The following is a 10,388-nucleotide window of genomic DNA, read 5'->3' on the forward strand; positions in this document are numbered from 1 at the left end:
GTTTAAACCAATCACAAACCATGTCTCACTAATAATAGAATGTGTTCGATATCCTGTGTTTATTCTTAGTTATACTGCTTCTATCTTGTATACTTGCAAGTAGTTCTAGTGCTAAAAAATAAGAGAAAAATGGATGCAGGGGCAGTCTACTAATACAATCTGAAATATGTACCCACTTTGTTATTTGTTCCATTTATGAGAAAAAACGTCATTCGTGTCGGTGTGTTATTAAGTAAAACGCCAAACGTGATGGCGTTTTTTAATTAATTTGTGATTTTTTAAAAATACAGTCATTATAGTAAAACACCATTAAAATTGGCGTCTTTGATTTAAAATCACCGTCCAAGTTGGCGTGTTTAAAAGTAAAAAAGCCATCAAGTTGGCGTTTTATGAAAATTCTTATATCTAATAAATAAAATCATAGTTGTAAAATGCCACTTACAATGGCGTGTTTCTCCGTAAAACGCCTACGGAGTTGGCGTGTTTCACTGGACACATATATCAGTCCAGTTTCTCCCCAAAATCGCGAACCATATTGCTTTACACTCCCAAATGCGAAAAACCTTCAACTTGCGAGAAACACTTGCCCGGGTCGACCCAATCGGCGATTTGAGACAGAAGATTTCAATTTTTGCCCATTCTTTCCACACATTAGTCCTCCTATTCGGTTAGTATACATAACTTTCGACCAATATTTGATGGATTTTTATGATAGTAAATATTGTAGTGTAATTGATGAAAAAAATATTGATGCTATATAAAGTTTCCCCTACATAATGATGAATTTAGTCCGCAAAAGTTATACATATTTATTTGTGTGTTACATTATTGCAGATAGTACGACGTGGTGTGTCAATTTATATTGGGGTGGAATGATAATTCCCGTAGTAGTTATTTCATATGATCCTCCTTTCTCAAAAGGATTCGTTAAGTTGGATGAAAGTGTTTCCTACGATAAGCTTGTGGGTACAATTTGTGAAATGATGGGTATAAACATATCTGAACACAAAGTTTAAATAATATGGAAACGTACTATATGTGTTGGATATGGAGTCACGTTTATAGGTACTCTACTAAAAGAAGTATGCATGCCACTAATGTTCAGTGCGAGTATGGCTACAGGTCAAATTGAATTATTTGTTGAGTATTCGGCGATTACTCAACAAAATAGTCATCATGTCATAAGTTATGATGTTGGTATGTCTACGAGAGCCTAAGAACCAAGTTTCGCTGGAACATATTGACATGCAACACAAGAGTTTGATGTTGGAGGCGTGCATTTAGGGGACAATGACAATAGTCATGTGGTTGATATAGGTCCTGATAAAACCGAATTTCTTGATCCACAATCACCATATGATTGATGTAAACATTAATAGTACAAACTTAGATGGTGATCCGTCTGATGATGAACAATTTGTTTATTCAAGGCCATCCATTCTAGTTGGAGAAACAGTGGTTGGAGGAAGAGCAGTTGGAGGAAGAGTAGATCCACAGTACTCACAGCGTGGAATGGTTGCATGAAGAAGATTAAGCTGCGGTACGAACAAGATATTCAAGTACGTATTTTGGGCTTTTGGACCAGCTGTGGAGGCTTTTCAACTATGCAAACCCGTTTTAACAGTTGATGTAACTCATCTACATGGACGATGTCAAGGTAAAATTCTTATTGCCGTTGGATTTGATGCTAATAAGAAATGTTTGCCTGTTGCATATGCCATTGTTGATGAGGAAACCAAATAAAGTTGGAAACCAAATTAAAAATATATCTAGTTTAGTTCAATCTTCTCGCCTTCTCCGCATAAACAGGCCCCGGATCGCCTTGTCAATTCCGAAGAAGGGAGTCTACAGGGAGGAGTATCTTGCACAACAACATTCTCTAAATCCACACCGAAAAAGTCATCTCGCCCAGAAGACCGAGGAAGAGAATGGTAGTCATCACTAGGGCAAATATCTTTACCTGTACCACCAGTGTGACTGACAGATTGACGACCTCGAACTGCAGATCTAGGTGGAGGTGGACACACAAAGTCTTCATCAGAATCACTTGCCAATGAACATCCATCCTTGAAGATGACGAATCTCTACAACTAGTTTTCTTCTTTCCACGTTGTTTTCCTTTTTGTCTCACGAGCATGACAATGTCCAGTCCAGATCGCTGGGAAGGACGACAGTCCATCATCCTAACCTCTCCATATACTTGCAAATTGTCTTCAACCATCTTCGAAATTGTAACCAAATCCGGTTGATATGTCATATCTCGCCCACTTAGAAAGTGACGTATTTGTTGAAGCGTTTACCCCTACAATTTTGAAAGTTAATTACATTTCAATATATGAATTTAAATAATTAATATTTGTTTCAATTTACCTCGAAGCTACGAGAAGATACCGTTTCATGGAAGCCCTCTTGAGCATGCATGCCAGGTTGAGCTATGTACATCACGGTTATTCTACGAAACCAATTCATATATTGATTTGTTGCAACTGGGTTATTGATCCAAATCAGTCCATACCAAGTTGTGCCTATTGTCCCACTCATGTATATAATTGTGGTAGTAAGCAACCCAATTTCGTTCAGATTTACTACGACGATCCTGTTTCACAAACTCTTCTGGGTGGAATCGGTTAAGGATTGAGATATACGGTTGGACGATCCCAAATTGTTGTAATACTCGTTGTGGCATATGTGGCTCAACCAAATTCAAGCAAATAAGGGATGTTATCGACATCCATATTGGACGACCCTTAACACAAATATCCGACAAGTTTCGCATAAGATAAGGCCTCCAAATAAACTACATATGAAACAAATTTAGTCAAAACAAATTCAGTCAAAACAAAAATCAATTTAAGTTACATAAACTACTTGGTTGGCGTGTATTCTGGAGAACTGATCTCTCTGAACTGTTCAATGCAATGCTGAGGTGCTTTTACATGTGACGCTGGACCACCCCATCTAAAAAAATTAAATTATGAGTGAATAACATGAAAATTATGCTTAAAAAATTAATGAGTGAACAACTTACGTGACTGCAAGAGCTGCATCTTTGGTCTAATATTTGGGATTCTCTCCCAAACCCACAATTGTAACAAAGTACAAGCTCCCCCGACATCGGTCCTCCTACCATTTGCAGCTTCACATAAATTGTAACACCCCCTACTCGACCAGCGACCGACCAAATAGGTGATGCTACATTTTTGTTACCATAAGGTATGGTAAAATTTAAAATTAACATATGAATGTATAACCAAGCAAAGCCAAGCGTTCTTCATATCATTAAACATCGAATTATACAATAAGTACCATCATCATTTACAATCATAACAAAAGTCATACTCCCTCCATCCACAAACAATAGATCTATTGTTGTTCGGCACGGGTTTTAATGTAGAATTGGTAAAGTAAGAGAGATGAGGAGAAAAAGTAGGTAAAGTAAGAGAGATAGGGAGAAAAAGTGAGTAAAGTATGAGAGAGAGAAGAAAAAGTGGGAAAAGTATGAGAGATAAACTTTCCATTTTTAGAAAGTGATCTATTTTTTGTGGACGTCCCAAAATGGCAAAAGTGATCTATTTTTTGTGGACGGAGGGAGTATATTGTAAGTTTCACTCCTAGCATCCGATATTTACAAAAACAAAAATATATTTATTTATATGTATAAAAAAGTGGTGATTAACTAGTAAACAAGGATGTGTTGGTGAGGAAGGAACAAAAAGGAATATACACCATGATCTTTAGTCACCTTACCTGGAAGCACATTAAACAATTTAGCTAAACTCTTTAACAATAATAAATATGTAATATTAACATTATATGAACTCATAGTCTTTTACTAATATTTACTAGTAATTCATATTAACCCGACTCGACCATATTCATACTAATTTCACATCAACGTACATATATACATATAACATAATTTGCTCATATAAATTAGCAGTAATTTATCATACTAGGTATCAATTTTAAACATCACAATGATAGTAAGATTCTGCATTCAGCCATTCACATCTCCTTTAATGTGTCTAATATTATCACAGGGTACATGGACAATCTATCAATCACCATATCCATTACATCATGGTCAATAGCCCCTGACAGAGTGTGAATCGCTGCCTAGGCAGTGTGGCACACCTCATTATCAAGCCAATAGCCCCTGATAGAGCATATTGCTCTATCTAAGCCGTGTGGCATACCTCATCATCAAGCCAATAGCCCCTGATAGAGCATATTGCTCTATCTAAGCAGTGTGACATACCTCATCATCAAGCCAATAGCCTCTGATAGAGCATATCGCTATATCTAGGCAGTGTGGCATTCCTCATTATTATGTCAATAGCCCCTGATAGAGTATATCGCTCTGTCTAGGCAGTGTGGCACATCGCATATCCCAACTGCCAATTGCCCCTGATAGAGTGTATAACCCTATCTAGGCAACGTGGCACAAACCAAATCATCCCTACCAACATAATTCTTTATAGGCAATGTAACATATCATGTATCACTAACATCCAATAATGGTATCCAAGTACGGAATATGAGAAGATGCATACAATCAAGTACTAACAATGCATAAAATTTCCTCATTTCACTCCACAATCCATAATCCACATATTAGTTGTTAATTTAGCATTTACTAATTTAATAATTGCGTAAAGCACCTACTAATCCGTACGAAATTCATGTACCTGGAACGGAGCTTAACAAGGCTTGAAAATTATTTAATCTTCTCTTTGCCTTCATCCGACTGGCCCGAACTACCTGTTCCTTTAGTTGTACGATAGCAAAGATGGGAAAGAAGACCAGGAAGGAAAATTGATAGTGAGGGTGATGTCGGAGGGTCAATAGCGGTGACAAACTGAGTGAGAGAGAAAGATTTTATGTGTACTTTCCCCTCCTATGTAAATTAAATATAAAAGGGAAAAGAGGGTTCCAGAATTCTCCCGTAAAAGTAGTGAAAATACATATTATTATATAATAGAAAGATTTTTTTTGGAATGGATAAATTCGGATTAATTTTGTTTAGTATCACTATTTTCATTTCTCTTAATTATTGATCTTCTATATAATTCTACTAACAAAATTCACAATTTACAAAAAATAAACACGAGCCCGTTGAACATATATATAGTTGTCGTGTTCATCACTCAACTCAATCCTTAATTGATTTGATAAGGTTGTCTACTTCCAAACCAATTCTTTCAACTCAATTGTAGCTAGTGTAAATCCAAGATAATCTAAAGAAAGCTGCATCCAATAGTTGACACCCTTAGTGGGGATGTAACCTGTCAAAGCATCACCATCAACTTTGAGGCCCCATAAAATCTCCACGTCTTCCAATGTAACTGTTGCTACACCGACTGGGAAGTGAATCGTGTGAGTCTCTGGCCTCCAACATTCAATCAACGCGGTGATCAGATGGTGGTCAATGTCCTTTTGACCCCACCTTAATATGCCGCCAAAGCTCATCTCGTCTATTATCGCCAAAACACGGGAATGCATAGAAATATCCCAATAATTCCTTCATATCTTCTACATCGTACTTCTTCTGATTCAACTCGTGCCCATATATTTTGAGGGATGTGTTGTCTTTGAAGATCCAATACAGAAGGGTCCTCAGGACCACATAAAAGTCTTCGACGAGAAGTAGATGATGTTGACATAATTCACCTACACAACATTCACAATTCAAATTAAATAATACACAAACCTAAACAGTTTCAATAATTGGATACCATTCAACCCAATATCACAAAATGTAACCCCAATATCAAATAATGCACAATTAATACATAAAATTTGAACTCAATTCGACATACCCAACATTCACAATTCAAACTAAACAATATACATAAACCTAAACAATTTCAATAATTTGTCACTATTGAACCCAATATCAAATAATGTAACATCTAAACTCAAATAATGCAACACCAATTTATAAGCCATTTAAACCCAATCAAGTTGCACAATTTTTAAGCTAGAACAACACTACCTAGTTTAAACCCAATTTTAATCAAATTTATACTCTAACTAAACACCAATATCTCAACTACTAATAAAAAATAATGCATTCAAACAAGTCACTACACAAAATAATAATGCAACACAAAATTTCAACTCAATTTACAACCCATTACTAACCCTAAATAATGAAGAGGTGTCAGATGTACTCGATGTATGCACTTGAAATAATGGTCAGATTTCTCAGATCCAGAGAATCCGCTAGATCACAGGGTCTAGGAAGAGAACTTTTAAAACCGTCGGTCGTTGGGCACACAATCTTATCTGCCTTTCAAAACCCATAACCAACAATACTAAAAACTAGTATAAGGAAGTAGGGATCGAATCCCACAGAGATGGAAGCATAAGAAAGCATTCAAGAGACTTTGGACAAGGGTTTTGGCTGCTGCCACGCAATTTTGGGTTGAGAACGTAACTACTAGACTCGGGAAATATAAATAATCTACTCTAACAGCTAGACCTAGGAAATGCATGACGGAAACAAAGATGCAAACAGGACAACAATCCAGTGGTGAAAATTTACCAGACCTAGTGAATTACTTTTCCTAAAATGCCTAGACAGATGAAAAACAGACCGTGGGGACCATTTCCCAAAATAGCAAAAGTACGAATGAAAAGTTGCAAACAACTAACTAAGGATTTAACTAACATCTAGCTTCATCTTCACCAACGATTCTCGATCACAAAATGCAAAAAACAGAGTAAACAATAGATCAAAAACAGAGCATGTCGAATTAAACTATCAGATTACGATCAACTAAAGAAATAAAACAGATCTACTACTACTAGACGAAGCAAATAAGAAAACAGGAATTAAACTTCAAAACCATGCATGAATCAAACAGATCTAAGCCTCGAACACTTCATCAGGTCTGAATCCAAGCCATCCACGACAAAACACAACAATCCCCATCTCCGATTACACTGATACAAACCAAATCGATCGATTAACTTCAGTTCAACACCATTCAACTCAAACAACTTAGATCAATTGCGAAAAACATCCAAGGTAAAACAACAAGCAACATAAACATGAAACGAAAACGTAGCATTAACTTCCATAGCTAAATTAGTACGACTTCAACAGAGATTCAACAAAATAAGGCCGAGCTTCAAACAGCGAAGGCTCGGGAATTCACGACAGAAATTAAAAATAGAAAGCGATAATTTGTTTCTTCGCCTCTCGTAGAGACGATGGTACACAACGATGATGCCAACTCCGAACCCGAACCCCCTGAATTTGGTACCCTAATGTGTGTGTAGAGTGTGAGAAGTGAGCTAAGAGCTAAAATGTGGATGATGGATGCCCTCAGGCATGTCGCGTGCTCTTATTTATAAGTGCGGAGTTGAGCTTCTAGATTCTTCTTTGAATTCTCCTTTTTGCCCTCCGTCTGGAATCTCCTCCGTCTGCTGACTTTTTCTTTCCTTTTTGCTCAATTTCCCTGTCAGACTCCTTCTCCAGGTAACTTCCTTCCTTCTTCCCGGATCTGGAATTTTCCTCTACAGACCTGGCTTACAAACTGTGTTAGACCTAGGAAATTGTTGAATTTAACCTCATAACCAATGCATGAAATTAGCCTTATCAAATAACTACCAAACAATTACTCCAATATTGTAAAAAAAATAAGCATACTAACCGAAGAATATATCAAATATGCGGAAGAATCACCGATTCACTCCTTGTTGATGCAATTAATTGCAAGAGGGAGGGCGAAATCGCGGTTCAAAGCTGTTGTGTGTGGGTTGAAGATAAGTTTTGGCGATTTGGGGAGGAGAATCTGATATATTATACATTCTGGGAAGAAACGTCACCCGAATCGGCGTTTCTGAATTGACTTATATTTTTTTTTCAGAAAATTATTTAAACACGCCAACTGAATCGGCGTGTATAAATTAAGAATTTAGATTTTCTTTTTCGGTAATTGATTAAATACGCCAACGGAATTGGCGTTTTTAAATCAAAGACGCCAATTTTAATGGCGTTTTGCTTAAAGACTGTATTTGTAAAAAATCACTAATTAATTAAAAAAACGCCATCACGGATGACGTTTTTCCCACAAATGGAACAAATAACAAAATGGGTACATATTTCGGATTGTAGTAGTAGACTCCCCTCCCCCTCCCCCTCCTGCGGTTTTCTATAAAAATAAATGCATCAGCACCTTGTCAGGAAGTTTCAACATAATATGCCACATACACCAACGATGCCTAGTACCACCTAGCACACGTTATATACATTGCACTTAGGGCATTATATACATTTCACTAGGTTCATTACACCACTACAATATACTCCCTTCGTCCTAAAAAAATAGACAGATTTGTAAATGATAAATGACACAGGTTTAATGTACAATTGACAAAGTAAGAGGGTGATGTGAAAAAGTAAGAGAGGGAGGGAAAATGTAGTGGGAGTAGTATTAGTGATCGTGGGATCCATATTATTAGTGGTGTGTAATTAGATAAAAAAAACTATATTTAGACTAGGTCTAATTTGGGGGGACGGATGGAGTACTTCATAAAACCGTACTTGCTTGCAAATTTGAAAATACGCTTAAACATTACTCTCTCTGTTTTCTAAAAATAGGAACTTTGGAAATGACACATGTTATAATGTAAAATTGGTAAAGTAAGAGAGATGAAGAGAAAAAGTAGTGGATTTAGTATTGGTGGCTTGTTGGGTTTATTTCCTAAATTGAAAAGTTTCTATTTTTAGAAAACATGCCAAAAAAGAAAGAGTTTATATTTTTGGGAAACAGATGGAGTACACTTCTTTCGACATTATGTATACTGAACTTAGGGATATGTACATTGACATATGGAATCATAACTATGCAATTAAGATCATTATATTATAATCACCTGTCCGCGAATAGGAGTCTCATTTTTTTTATTTTGATATGTCCGCGAATGAGAGTCCCTGTTCATAATTACCATAATTAGTAAAAAGACCTCATATTCCACCAACGCATTCCACTCACATATCATTTAAAACTAATATATACAAGTGAGACCCGTATTCCACTAAATTTTTGTTACATACTTTCGTTAACATCTCTTAAAACCCGTACCGAAAAGATGAGACTCCTATTTGCGGACGAACGGAGTATGCCACTATAGATATATGTAATACATTTTTCATGCAAATTTATTCACCGAACATATGCAACTGAGATTTTGTTAAATCAAAAAATAATTTAAAAATCGAGAGAGTTTTTTGAGATTCTTTCAGGATTGGCAAATGTCATTGGAAGTGACATGAGACATTATAAATTTGAAAAATCGACAACATTATAACAAAGCGTTGAGTGCATTATCTACATTGCACTAGGACATTATCAATTTAATCTACATTATCATCTATTATTCCAAAATTACCGAAAGATTGATTCTCTCATTTACCCTTACTGCATAAAATAAATAATAAATCTATAATATATCGTTATTTAGGCAGTTGATAATCATATCTAATGGCTCTAGTTTAGCATTAATTCTAATATAGGAATGAGTTTTGATTTAATGCATACATGTCAAATGAGTGTCACTTCTTACCATGAGTCCGTGATTCCCATTTTTATTATTGCATCCAACTATAAAATTATTGAACTCATTATACTCCCGATGTTCCATAAAAATAGGAATACTTGAGATGATAAGAGAATTAATGCACTCTCTTTGTGTATCATTACGAGGTCAATTTGAGTTCAACACGACTTTTAATAAATGCAAAGGAAAGCGAGTGGAAATAAAGACTAAAGTTCCTTTTTGGTCCTTAACATATGACGATTTTTTGATTTTGGTCAAGAACATTATCTTTTGAATTATTCGGTCCCTTACAAATAAAAATGGGACACATTTAGTCTGAATTGGACGGAACTGTTAAAATTTAACCGTCAACGAATTTTAATTCGATTTTGACCGGATTAAATTAATAATTATATTTTATTAATTTCTAATGTCTAATTAACCCAAATCTAAAATAAAAAAAGAACTCCCTTCTTTCTGATTCTTCTTCTTTCTCGGTACATCGTTTTTCAAGAACCCAAGTAGATTTGGGAGAAACCGGCTCCGGGAAGATGACGCAGATACCACAATTTCTTGACGAGGAGGGATACACGCAGCCAAGGCGAGTGGCGGCCGTGAGCGTCGCCGCTTGAGAGAAGGGGGTGAAATTAGGGCATGAAGTCGGCTACTTGATTTGATTTGAATGCCCGCACATCAAAGAATACAGTTCTGAAACACATGACAGTTACTCCATGAATTTCGTAAACTGCTTCGCAAAGAGCCGATTCTCGCCAGCTACAGTGTGATAATGGTGGATGAGGCATATGACCAAACCGTCAATGCAGACATTCTTTTCAGTT

General features: G+C 36.2%; 1 long non-coding RNA gene across 3 annotated transcripts; it reads right to left on the bottom strand.

Annotated features, from left to right (window-relative positions):
- Positions 1-1,652: 1,652 nt before the first annotated feature.
- LOC125187780 lies at positions 1,653-4,891 on the bottom strand. 3 transcript variants are annotated; one of them, XR_007170665.1, is made up of 5 exons: positions 4,689-4,889; positions 3,029-3,192; positions 2,869-2,958; positions 2,371-2,797; positions 1,653-2,302 (listed from the first exon to the last, which is right to left on the bottom strand). It is a non-coding gene; the product is annotated as an uncharacterized LOC125187780 (long non-coding RNA). The 3 variants fall into 3 exon arrangements; XR_007170666.1 differs by having other exon boundaries at positions 2,392-2,958; positions 4,689-4,891; XR_007170664.1 differs by having other exon boundaries at positions 2,371-2,958; positions 4,689-4,891.
- Positions 4,892-10,388: the final 5,497 nt, after the last annotated feature.

Source organism: Salvia hispanica, chromosome 5 (genome assembly GCF_023119035.1).
Source record: "Salvia hispanica cultivar TCC Black 2014 chromosome 5, UniMelb_Shisp_WGS_1.0, whole genome shotgun sequence".
NCBI lineage: Eukaryota > Viridiplantae > Streptophyta > Magnoliopsida > Lamiales > Lamiaceae > Salvia > Salvia hispanica.